This window comes from Myiozetetes cayanensis, unplaced genomic scaffold (assembly GCF_022539395.1).
Source record: "Myiozetetes cayanensis isolate MyiCay16 unplaced genomic scaffold, myiCay2020 scf3, whole genome shotgun sequence".
Lineage (NCBI taxonomy): Eukaryota > Metazoa > Chordata > Aves > Passeriformes > Tyrannidae > Myiozetetes > Myiozetetes cayanensis.
In genome coordinates, this window is record NW_026087521.1 from 57,002,327 (window position 1) to 57,012,337 (window position 10,011).

General features: G+C 38.6%; 1 long non-coding RNA gene across 1 annotated transcript; it reads left to right on the plus strand.

The window, feature by feature from the left end:
- Nucleotides 1-214: 214 nt before the first annotated feature.
- On the plus strand, nucleotides 215-4,439 carry LOC126644598 (uncharacterized). Its single transcript, XR_007629961.1, has 3 exons — nucleotides 215-270; nucleotides 545-702; nucleotides 4,292-4,439. It is a non-coding gene; the product is annotated as an uncharacterized LOC126644598 (long non-coding RNA).
- Nucleotides 4,440-10,011: the final 5,572 nt, after the last annotated feature.

The following is a 10,011-nucleotide window of genomic DNA, read 5'->3' on the forward strand; positions in this document are numbered from 1 at the left end:
TGTCTGACAGTTGCTTAGGTTGTTGAATATACCCCATATAGAATCTGAATTCCATCCTCACAAAGGGTGAAGGTTTATGTTGCAAAGGTTTTTGTCCCAGTTTTCCTTCCTTGTAGAGAAACAGCACATCCCACTCACTAGTGGGACAAATGCTCCTTTGTTCAGAGCATGGGGCTGTCCTATGGCATCTGAGCAACTCTTAGTGCTTGTTCAAATTCTTCCCACTTAAGTAGGACAGCACAATCAGCTCCTGAAATTTGCAGAGCTTAGGTAAGGCTCAAAGCTCTCTGAGTTTCTTAAGAAATATTCTTTCCGAAGCAAGTCTGATTAAAATCTGGCTGCATCATACAAGATCCTATGAAGAGCTCAGCTAAAGAAACTCCTTTGTATTCCCATGGATAAGATGCTTGTTTCCTATAACTACATGAATGGGAGAAAGCATATAGTTTCTGAATCAGGATCAAGACTCAGGTTTGGTTGGTTAACTTATATTTTGCTTGAATCTTATCAACTTGTTTTCTTTCTTTTATGTGTAATTTTCCAGCTCAGATGGATTAGTGGTTTTGATATATTTTCTTGGGAATGAAAAAAATACTATTTTGGAAGAAGCTCCTGATATTAATTCTTCTATCAATGTCCCAAACATTTTGAAGATGAACCTCTCAGTTATCAAGTCATCACTTACATGACTGTTGGAAATAGGTAATGTGTCTCAGGTGACTAACACAGGCTGAAATCTTTGCTGTCCTCTCTTTGCTCTTATGGCTTAGCCATGCCAGAGTGAAAACTAATTGCAGATTTTTCTTAATCTGCTGCGGCTATGCTTTCACACTGTCCCAGTTTTGTCTGGGTTAAAATTAATCTTCTTCATAGTAGTTTGTATGGAGTCATGTTTTGGATTTGTGCTGAAAACAGAGTTGATAATACAGGGATGTTTTAGTTAGTTATCACTCTCCACAACTACCTGAAATGAGATTGCAGTGAGGTGGGGGTCAGTCTCTTCAACCAAGTAACAGGTGAGAGGACAGGAGAAATGGCATCAGGCTGCAGTGTCTTTATCTCAGCCTGTGAGTTCTCACTTTTACTCTTCTGATTCTCTCTCCCATCCTACAGTGGGGGGAGTGAGTGAGTGGATGCAGGGGGCTTAGCTGCTGGCTGGAGTTAAATCACAACACAAGCACAGAGTACCTATTCTGTCTGAAAGCTCTGCAATCTTCACCTTTTTCATCACAGAGCTGAAGGAACAAAATCAATGCTGCAACACAGTGTTGTCAATGTAGTAAATCTCATTTCAACACTGTATTGGAGAAGGCAGAGGGCAAGGTGTTCATTTCAAAGCTGAACAGATTTCACCCATTGACACTCATACCTACAAGGACTAAGATGCACAGGCCTGATGCATTTGAGCATCAAGCTCACAGGTCTTGAAGACATCTGGCCATGATTACTTCCTGTGGAGGAGGACAAGGTGTACAGTTAACAAATCCTTACCACCTCTTCAGGGCTCTTCTCAAGTTATTTTTGCTTATATGTGCCCTTCAGCAGCAGCAATTATGATTCTCTTTCTAGTTACCCTGTCTTATCTCTGCCAGTCATCAGGATTTCCACACTGGTCCTTCATCTTCTTATAGGAATGTATTATCTCCATGCCTGTTACCTTCCCATTATATCTCTTAATGGCTGCAGACTGGCCTTTTTTTCAGCTGACCTTTGTTTTCTTCATTGGAATGCCCTGAGAAATAGAATGTAGGTGGGCTGGGATCTCTAAGACCTGCTAACCTAGGTGCTATCAGCATACCTCTTGTACATCCTGCATTTCTTTTTTTCTGGATGATTCCACACCCAGACGTCTCCATTTGGGCCAGGGTGGCCCTTGGCCTCCCAAAAGGCCTTGTTGCCTCTTCCTCTGGGTAAGCCCTGATACAAGGCGCCTGTAATTCTGGACCAGATGGGGTGGAAACAGTTTGATTCTGAGAAGCTGTGAGAAACCTCCAGAGTGTGGAGACATGGAGCTGAGGCATCCCATGGGTGAGGTGCCCAGCCTGGGCATCTCTCACCTCTCCCACGCGTTGCCTCAGCACCACCACCTGCCCAGACACCAACGAAGCCTAGTTACCAAGACCATGAGACACTGGCCCTCACCTTTCCCAGGTCATTCGTATTTGCTACATGTCTCCACACCCTGGCTGCATTAACTAAGAATATACTGTTAACAAAATTATTTCAGATGTTCCAGTACTGCTTCTTTATTCTCAACTCCGCTCATAACATCCAGCAATTACCATTACTTCTTGTCTGACTTTGCTTTCCACATTCAAAACTCTCAAAGTTAATTTGATTAAGAGTTTTTAAATTCACTTTTCACATATACTATTAAATTATTTTTGTTTCAAATACATTTAATCTAGTCTAGCCTCAAGCACTGGAAAGTGTATCCCAAATCTTTTTCTACACCAAATTACTAAATTATTTCCATTAATGTAACAGGTTACACTTTAAAAATATTTCCAGCACTAAAATATAGCTTTTTTTAGTGTTAAAACACATTCCCACTTCTGTAAGAACTGTAGAATTATGTAACTAATATGGCTCAAGGCATTGCAGGAAGGTTGCTCTAAGTAGATAACGCCAACTGAAATCACTTTTTAACATAATGAATAAAGCTTTGCCTACTGCTTTTCACTGAACATTTTAAACCTCAAAAATCTCACTAAATCTCCTATACTCACTGTTCAATCATTAGGGTTCTATAAAACAACGGAAATTTTAGGCAGTTATTCTTCATCACAAAGCTTGAGGAAAACCCGTCAGTGATTAATTTCTTACTACACATTGTTTTCATTGTTGTTGCTGTTCATTTTACAAGGATATCCTTCCTATGTTGAATTTAATGCTATAGGTTTAGTCTGAAGAAAGAAAAAAAAAAAAGTTTCATTTCTGTCCTGTGTTGTAGGTAGTTCCTCCATGTGCTGGGACTAGAATTTGATTTTCAACACATATAGGAAATTAGTCTTTGCCTTACAGAAGCCTTTTAAGCTGTGGCATTCCTGTCACTTCTAAGATAAAATACATTCAAGATCTCTGACAAGTATTAACTTTGTGGTTGACATACTTCTCCTTGCACTGATTTATCATTACAGTTTAAGACCCTGTGAAATGTGCAGGCCCTTTGAATTCTCTAGATTGGGATCCATAAAATGTGACAAAAACACACAAACAAACAAAAAACCTCCAACACAAAAAAGACATGCTGTTCTTTACCAGTTGTAAACTTCAGACAGCGCTTATTTCCTCTTCTCTTTCCATATAATTTACTCTTTCCTCAAAATAACATCTAAGAAATCCGAGCTGGTAAGTGAAAATGTGAGCTAAGTACTAGAAAAGAGAAAACATGCTAATTTAAACCTTGAATTATACTGACAGTGTATAACAGAGACCTTGAGTGTAATTCCCATATCAAACTTGCTATTGACTTCTTCTCAGAGATGTCATCTCTAAATAAAAGTAAATAAAACAGTATTCTGCAGCCACAATTAACCATCTCAGTTTATCACACCATGTACTAGGTGCACAAACCTAAACTCTACCTGTTAAGTTTGATTTCACTGCTATAGTTTCTATTCAAAAAGTGACTAAAAGACTGTAAACCATTGACAGATATACCCCTGAATATACTGAGGAACTGATGAAAGAAAACACCTGAAGTAACACAGAGATGTTTGAATAAAATTAACATACACAGATATGGAAAAATGCTTATTCATCCAACTTAGTTTTATGATCAAACAATGTATTCACATCTAATGTGAAACTCAATCGTTGCTGGCATAGAACAACCATAAAAATAAGCAAAAAGGAGCTCAAAGGTACTTTGTATGCTCCCAAAAAGAGAATATGATGATGAGCACACAGGAAGTTTCATTTTAAATATGCACATATAGTCATATACTAATGGTGTCTAAAAAAGAGTCACACAATACTTTTTCCTTTCTGTGAAATATATCCTCAGACTGGAAGCAGTTTTACCTAGTGCTAATTGCTCCTGAGCTGTGTTAATTTCTATTAAATATTTTTTCTGTGCCCATCAACAACTTGGGGTGTTCAGATATGTCATGTTATTGTGTTGAGCTTTTTGTTAATTTTTTCTAAGCAATATTTCTCTTTATCCATTAGCTCATTCACATTAATTATAGGTTGATTTTCTCCCTGCTCAACTTGACAAACTTGTATGCTGTCTTCTCTTCATTTACTCTATTTTTATGAACTTATGCTGCTTTTCTTTTCATTTTAGGTACTCCTCCGTGGTTTTATTTAGGTGATGACCTCCATGGCATTATAAACATTATAAAACTAAGCAAATACAAGCCTGAGCCCTTTGTTCCTAAGTTTTTAGAATTTGCATATTTCATTACATGTGAACAATTTTCCTGAATCTTAACCTGAACTGTTTTAGTTTTAAATAAATGACTATCAAATGCTTCTGAAGTATTGTCTCCTTTCTGCAGACAAATCCCAAAGAACCAGTTTTCAATTATTCATTGGAACATGTTTCTTTTAGGAAAAGAGTACAATAAATCTGAGTATGTGTGTTTACTTTGTGTTGTTGCTTTCTGATGGATTTATTCATATTGTTATATTACATGCAAAATGTTCTTTATATTGCATGTCATCCAACTATTATTTATTCTATTTGAGCTTCTCTTGTCATAGGCAACGATGAAGACCAAGAGCAGACACAGGAAATGACTGTGTTTACATCACAGCACTAAACTTATTTGCTTTTCAATTGACCATCCTTTAGAAAGAAAGTAGTTTAATCAAAGGAGATCTCTTTAAAGTGATTTTTTTTTGTATGATTTTACCTTATCTCTGTTAATACATTTTCCCCAAAAAGGCCATCCCAATGCCACAAGATACAAATCTAGACAACATACTACCAAAGTAAAGCTAAACACAAGGCAGGTAACAGACTGTGAACTGAATAGTTGACTTTCAACAGAAATTTCACTTCTTTGCCTCTCATTCCTCTAACTGTGCTAAATAATTAAGAATTACCAAGAGGTTCTTTCTAATCTCTCCCTCTTTCTGCTCCAGGAAAAGACGAGAGAGGAAAAACCACAGCATTAAAAAGAAGCAAAATTTCTTTTAAAAATATACTTCAGAACATGCTCAAGGTTAAGTCCACACGTGACTCATCTTCTCTACACACAAAAATTATTGGATAAAATGCTATGGTTTCTGCTATACACTTGTTCCTCATACCTTACTATCTGTGAAGTTTTCCCTTGATCCTTGTCAGCAGCATCCATAATTTTTATATGTGAGCATCGTGACCTACTTTTCCAGATCTTTAGGCACCACCATTGGCTATTTTTAGCGCTCCACTGACTCATTTGATGTCTCTGCACGTAGAGGTCTACCCACTGAGGAAATTCACCTCTCCTCAATTTTATTATCATGTTTCCACCAGCTTGAGACCACAGATGTGGAAAGTATCCTGCAAGTCTGGGCTAAGACGAATTTCTCACATGACCTACTACAAACCACAGTGTTGACCCTCTGGAGAGGGGGTCAAGTTGCCAGTCATAATGGCTAAACCTCTGCATGCTCACAGAGCAGCTTACACACGTGTGGAAATAAATTATTTCTTTCTTCATTGACAACTTCTCTCAATGACCTTTATTTAGAAAATTTTTTTTGAGCAGAAATTAAGACACCAGATTCCTGACTGCCAAGACAAGTCTGCACGACAGGAGGTCCTCTGCTGATTCCCTCCAAAGGCAGATGCTTTGGGCATGATTCACAGTGGAAAACAAGAGCAGCAGTGCAGTTACTCCACAGTACAGATGGATGTTAGCAAGGAATGTAGTACAACAAACCTTAGAAATAGCCATTTAGGGGGTAAAGAGCAAGAAATGCATTACTCTGAGAGTCACATAGGAAATGCAAGGCACTAACGAGGTATGACTTGCTTAAAACAATCACTACCTGTCACTATGAACTTAAAACCTCAGGGCCAACGTGACTTGAAAACCCAACTTAACAGACTCACTGGCTGAGAACACCACAAACAAACAATGACACAACAGGATAGTTGTCTAAGGAGACCTTGGCACTTGATGAGTCACACACCTCACTCCGTTATAAGGCTCCTTCATGCGCTGGGCTGTGATACCACTTTGCGTATTAGATAATATGAGAAAATAAATTCTCTGATTAGCTCCATGCTGAGTGTCCTTGTCTCTCTTCTCAAAGAGCTGACTCTGACACAAGATATAACTCGTGAGAACAAGGTATCAAAGAAAGGGAGAAACAGGCCAACCACCATCTCCAGTAGCAGCCCCACCTTTGCGGTATCAGAGTTATTTCAGGTCACTACCAAAGACAGCTGCCCTACCAGAATTACAGGATGAATATCAATCTATCAGGATGGGGAGGAAGGCTGTTACCAACCTTACAACCTCCTGCATGAAGATATGCTGTTGTATTCCTTGTTTTCTCACAGATAAAAAAGTCAGTTACAGCTTCATCAATAGAAGTAATCGCAGAAGCCACTGTTTCTCGGTAGGTAGAAGTTGTAAAGCCCAGGATCGGATCGTGGTACTCAACATAACAAGTATTTCTACTTCTGTTTCCACTGCAGGATTGCTACAGATTTGTAGATCCTTGTCTTTCAAATGTATAAGTGTTAAAGGTGTCTGTGGCATGCAGTGTGGCAACCCATCCTCTGCCATCAAAATGCCTTTTCTGTATCAAATTCAAGTGCCCTTGCAGGATTTCTAATGACTTATTTCCTGTATATTCTGTACCATTGGTCTTGGACTGGAAACTGAGCAGCCTAGGGAGCAGCTTAAACGAAAAGAGAGATTTTTCATGCGTACTGAGCTTACTAAGAAGGCCAACTGAGCAATTCAGCTGGTTAAAAAAGCATTTTTGTAGGCTTTTCAAATGTGAGCCTAGATAACTGAAATTATTCATAAATACAAAGAGTGTTCCCGGGCTTTAAAGAAAGACTGCAAAGCATACCTAATAATTATTAGATTGAAGAAATTAATTATGGGAAGTCACAGATTCTGTAGAAATCTTTCCTGAGACACTACCACTCCAGCTGTTCTGCATTTTGATTTTAAATATTCTTTATTTCTCAAGAAGGAAAAAGCCTTAATCATGCTTCTCATGCCTACTGCTAGATGTTTTGAAAGGTAAAATACAGAAAACACCAGAAAAATTTCTCATTCACATAGCACCTAGGATAGGTGGGAGGTTTTTTACATTTAGTGCATGGTAGCATCCTCTAAAGTGAAAAAAAGAAGGAAGAGAGATTTATTGACATAGTTAGGTAGAGCTGGTTTTCTCAAAAAAAAAAAAAAAGTTACCAAATAAAATATGTCACAATATCAGTTTGGCTTGCATACCTGCTGCCACTTCTGATCTCTGATCAGTAAAGATAATTATTTCAGAATAATGTACAAACTTATTTCAAACTTGAAGCATAGATAATATCTGTGAAGCTTTGGAGAGCAGAACAAGCAAGTCAATGCCTTTGCTAACAATAATGGAAAGGCCATGAATCACATCTCTTCAGAAAGTCCTTGTGCCAGCCTAGAGTCACTTAAGGATATAAACTGAATGAATATTCTCAGGTCTCAGTCAGTTATTGCCAAAATCAGAATAGGACAAAACATCACAGATCAATACCATCAGAAACTCTGCAGCATATGCAAAAACCTCATACTTCTGATGCCACTGTTTTGAAAGAACAGGACAGCAATGACCCTGACAAAAAACAAGAGAGAAATTTCCAAGAAATCACCACGCTGCAAGTGTGGTAATGATATTACGAGACAGAATATATCTTTTGTTGGGAGAAAAACAAGTACCTCAAAAAAAAAAAAAAAATCCAAAGGACACATGAAATACTGGATAAGTAAAAGATGCTACATATGGAGCTGTAGTACAAAGTCCTGCAGTGCTGAAGACGGACAGCAAAACCTCTGGGTTTGCCAGTAAAGGGATTGTGGCTCTACCAGACAGCTGACCCAATCTCAGAAGATGGGAAGCTTTTCCTTCAGGCTTCTCCTCCACAAATGTGGGAAGCAGGCCGTGAAGTCAAATGAAGTACCTAGTTTGGCTTTAATTGCAACCCTGCAACAACTGCTTCTTTACTTACCTAATTGCTGCTGAACTTTTCTGTTATGCTTGCTGATTACATGAACAAGCGTAAGGTGCAGCACCTCAGTCAGAAAGGGAAGATTCACTAATCAAAATTTTCACAGAAAAATCCTGACATTTACCCATATGTGTATGTAACCTTTCAGCAAGTTTTCATTTGTTATACACAGACAACCACTTATGACAGCAAAATAAGACTAAGATTACATTATACCACAGAGTTTGCAGTACTACAGGCAAATCTCTCTGCTTTGAGTTAACCAAGCACCCAGCTGAGGAAACTGAGCTTCTCAAATAATCTAAAATTGCTATACAATATAAAAAAATACAGTTAGGGTGAATTCAGATACTGTTGTCATCAGGGGCATACTAATTGCTATGAAGTTATTGCGCAACTCAGTGCCTCCAAGGATGCATCCACGCATCCAGCAAGTCACAGCCATTAATGAACTCTTTCCTATCAGACAGCTGGATTTAGGAACCCCTAGCAATAGGTTCAGCAATAATATATCTTGCAGTATGTGATGGTTCGGACTTGGTTCCTTGCCAAATGCCCAAATTCACAGTAGCAGCCCCTCCTTCCCTCTCCCTTCTTTGCCCAAGGGAAAAGGAAAGAAAACTATGCAAATTGAAGAACCTGAAATCAAGCTAGTTATATAAAAAATATATATTTTATGTATATTACAGTTATATACAGTTAAGACGCTATGTATACAGCAAAAGGGAATCCAAACACCCCCGAAGGGATAGGGAAAGGGGAAAAAAGGGACAAAAAGGGACACTGAACAGGTATACGCAATCAAACTCAAGAACTATACTAATAACTGACAAAACAGATTTCACCACATCCCTTAGAAAAAGCAGGATTGGCAAACACGGCCAGCACTCTCCAATCCCCCACGTGTCAGGCCAGCGGTCACTGCAGGCCTCAGCCTTAGATAAGCAAGACCAACACAGGGACCCACTGTTCCCGAACCTCACCAGAAGAGAAGAGAGTAAAGGCCTCTCCTCCTTTCTTATTTACAGCCAATTTACGTAAAAATCGTATGGAATACTGGGAATACTGCCCCTTCCTTGGTTACAAACTGGTCACCAAGGAAGGTTTAGATTAAAACTATCACACAGTATATCCAAACAGTTGGAAGGTAAACCCAGAGAAGATTTACTTGTGTTGACAAAGTAACTGGTTGCCTTGGAATTGACTTGTGCAGAACAGCATTTGGCTTGTCCAAGGTTTTGTTCTGCAATGCTACTACAACTTCTACAGGGAAAGAGTAGCTGGAAGCTGTGATGCTTCAGCAAAGGGAATGAAGGTATCAGCAAATTTTTCCCAAAGTGATAAAAAAGGGAGCTTTTAGCAGATCCTCCAGAAATCTCAGGAATTAAGATTTCATCTTGGATTCCTGTAAAGGTAAATTTGAGAGCAATGAATGGCATTATCAGATCTTCAAAAGAGCTCAGTTATTAGCTACCAGAGAAACTTTTTAATCCAGTCTGAGTTACTGCAAAATATCAAGCAAGAATTTAGAGCTGAACCTGAAATGTGAATCCAATGCACTTGGAATGCACAGCTGGAAACCAATGCCAGAGGGAACTTGGACAATTGGCAAATGACTTGACCATCACCAACTACAGCAGTGCTGATGATTGTGAAATATAAACACGTCCGTTCCTGCCGGATCAAGTAATGCATATGAAATAAGTGAATTCTACCTAAAGAATTCTAGAAAAGTAGAAATCTCTCCTACAGATCAGTTATTAAAAAATTTCACGGCGGGTAATGAAGACTTGGACAAAGAGAAAAAAAATTCCAGTAGTGGCTCTCATGTTACCTGGTTA